The following is a 3482-nucleotide window of genomic DNA, read 5'->3' as shown; positions in this document are numbered from 1 at the left end:
CCTACACCCCATCTGCTCACCAACTGTCCCAGTTGTCATGCCGTTGTGTCATTCTGTGGTCCTGGCTTCTCTTCTTCAGCTGAGGGACCTGAGCCTCCCCAGCCCCTGTTCACAATGCAGGCTCGTGGCTGCAGCCTGCTCTCTACTCTGGTTCTTCAGTGCTATTAAACCCCAGTGCAGGGCTTGTACCTGCAGTGCCTTCCACAGGCTCAGGGTTGAACAAACCCTGCCTGGGCATCAAAGATTGTGAGCAACCCCAGGCTTGCTCTTGGGGACCATGGGATCAATGAGCCCTGCCTGGCTCCTGGACACTGCCTGCGCCTCCTTTTTGCGGGGCAAGGTCCTTTGTAATTACTGCTCAGCCAGGTCGCACCCCAGTGAGCTCGTCTCCTTGCTGGCTTTTGCTGGTGTTTTTAAATCCCCCGTGGCAGCAGCTGCAGCTGATGTCATGAAAAGCCGGGGTAGCGCTGGCTCGCACGGCCTGCCTGATGATCCGGCCTGCATTTCAGGTAAGTTTTTGGGGCCGGGATCCCCAGGTCTGTCTTCCAGAGTGTTGGGGGATTTTCCCTGCTGCTTCTGGTCCCCAAAAGCGGCTCCCGCCACCACACAAGGTGTTTCCCCAAGAGTCTGCAAATGGAGCAAAACTGAACACACTGTGGCTCTAAACCCACTGTTAGCACATTCATATTCTGATTCATTATTCATATTAATCATTTGTTTTATAGCAAGAGCTGCAAATCGCAACTAAAATTATAATCCCTACCATTCTGGGTGCTGTAGAAACACAATGTAAAACAAGGCCTAAATCAACCATGAAACAAAGAATTGGAGGGACAACAAAGGCACAGATAGTTGAAGGGACTTGCTCATGACACTTCAGCAAGTCCGTATTTAAGCCTCACTGGGTGCATCTACATGTGCAGTTAGTGTGATTCAATAAACTGTGGCACAATTCACACCAAAATCAGCTGTTCCCAGGCACAGCATTTGCATGTGCTCTCAGGACTACAGCACATAGAGATGGGGCAGAGCAGTCCCAGGCTGACAGCGGGCCCAGGGAGTGGAGGGGGTCAGGTCCGGGCTCCGGGTGGCAGTCTCAGGCAGTAGAAGGGCTGCCTGGGGCATGAGAGTGTTCCAGTGAGGGGCTAGCCAGCAGGGAGTCCCGCACTTTAGCACTCTTGTGCCCCAGCCAGCCCCTGTCACAGTTTACACGTGTGTTTGATTGCATGTAAGTATTCCACTGTAAGATAGTGCTGTCTCTGACAGTACTATCTTACGGCGGAGTTAATCTACTGCGCCCTAATACTGGCACAAGTGTAGATTGTGATGCTTTACTGAGGAGCTAGTCTACTCTGCAGTAAAGTGCATGTGTAGATGCCCCCAGTGGGTGTGTCTACATGTGCGTCGGACTGTGCAGTTGTTACTGTGCAATCATTTAAGCAAGTATTAAATGACTGAGAAGTAACTGCTGCTACTGTGTCCCAGTGCTGCACAACTTCTTTCTGATGCTACTGTGCAGTAGCAACAAGCTACGGTAACATAGCTCATTGCTACTGTGCAGTAGCGTCAGTCATGGTTTGTGCCCACTGATGCTACGTCACTGTAGTGATGAACTACGTCACCATAGCTTGTTGCTATGGTGACATAGCATCACATGTAGATGTGCCCAGTGAGACTAAGACAAAATGCTTCAAGAAAGCTTTTAGTTTAGAATAAGAACTTTAGGGACAGTCTAAGTTAAACAAAGATGAAAGTAAGAGAAAGTCACAGCTACAGCCTTTAGACAAGCGGAACAACAGTTGAGTTACCGCATCGATAATTTGCTGTTCATATCACAAGTAGGGGGATTTTCCTGGGGCTTCCAGTTATGGCAATGGTTTGTACTGTCATAAGAGGATTACTGCTCCCTCTGATGCATCTGGAATTGTCCACTGACATTGACATAGTCGGGTATAGCATTATTTAATGATTCCAGAGATGGCATAAAGCCTGTGACAATCTGTGGAAAGCTACTCCATTGCAGCAGAGGGAGCTCTGAAGTAACAGGCTCTTGTTTCCAGATTCCTTTGTGAAATGGGCAGTGTCCCAGAAACCAAAATAATGCAACTTCTGGTCTCGCTGGTAACAGTCCTATCCACCTGCAATCCCACTTCCTACCTGTGACTTATGTGAGTATGAAAGAAGAATCAGGCTCATAAAATATATGGTAATGTAAGTAATAGTTGTACAATATTTTGTTGGGGTTCTGTTTGTCAGAATACATACATCTAGAGAGCTGAGCAGATAGATAGTCAACTCTTCTATCTGCAAATAATTTATTTACTAAATTTCAGCAGTTTTTAAGTACACTATTCTACTTTTTTCCCCTCAGTTACTCACCCAGTAACTCAATCCAATTAGATGGCTGCATTTGTGTTATTTAGCATTCTGACGAATTATTTGGAGGAAATCTTTCCAACTGAAGGGTAAAATCTGCAAGGCCACAAATGAAACCTCTCTACTTGTTTAATTTCTCACAGGTAGCGGATGATCCGACCTCTTAGGAAACTTTTCAAATGCTTCCTGGGGGCTATAACTTAAACTGATAACTTTGTTTGTGGAAGCTGGTATGCCCCCAAGTGAGAGAGCGCCTATATCAAAGCCAGTGACAGCACCTGCTGCTTAATGCCCCCAGTCAAGACTGATAGGTTTCATGATCCAGCAGCAACTGTTTCAACCAGTAATGCCAGAAAAATTCAAGCTTCCTTCTATATATGGAGAAATGAGCAATTTACAGCAAGATAAAGAAAGGAGTGGATTCACCAGTCGTCAGCTGCTCTGAGATAACTAGCCACAGCAAGTAAAAACTAAACTATGACAGCTTAGCCTTGTTGCAATCAAGTGATTACAAATGAAAGCAAGGCAAGGCTATGAAAGTTGAAGATCAGGCCCATTATTAGGTTCACCTTACTTTATTCCTCCTCTTCTGCTCTATTCATAGGGGACCCGATCCAATGTTCTTGAAATCAATGCCCTCTCAAAATAGGAGGGCAGGATACTCTTTGTCCAATAGATGGGTATTCAGCATGGGGAGGAAATGCCATGAGGTTGGCCCTTGTTCCTTGGTCCACAGGAAGGCCAAAAAGAATTGCAGCCCCTTGCACCCCACTCTTTCATGGCCTGCCTAATGTGTATAACAAAAGAACTCTTGGTCTTTGAAGTGGAAAAAGTCTTGTAATTGAAGACTTCTTATAAACTGACTGTGTTCCTTCTCCACAGTCAGTTCAAGCAACAGTCATTCTGTCTGCTCTGTGCCCACTGCTGTACACATAGCACACAGTGAACTTTAAAATAATAGTGAATTTCACCAAAAAATAGCATTTTAGAAGTATGAAAACTAATTAATTTATGTGTGGAGAAATTGTCACTAATTGTTTTGGCCAAAAAAAAAGGGAAGAATTCTGAAACTGTCCAACAGATTCAGATCAATATTTCCTATATGA

This window comes from Alligator sinensis, unplaced genomic scaffold (assembly GCF_000455745.1).
Source record: "Alligator sinensis unplaced genomic scaffold, ASM45574v1 scaffold560_1, whole genome shotgun sequence".
Classification (NCBI taxonomy): Eukaryota; Metazoa; Chordata; order Crocodylia; family Alligatoridae; genus Alligator; species Alligator sinensis.
The sequence above is the reverse complement of the archived record's forward strand: the minus strand, read 5'-3'. Positions refer to the sequence as shown.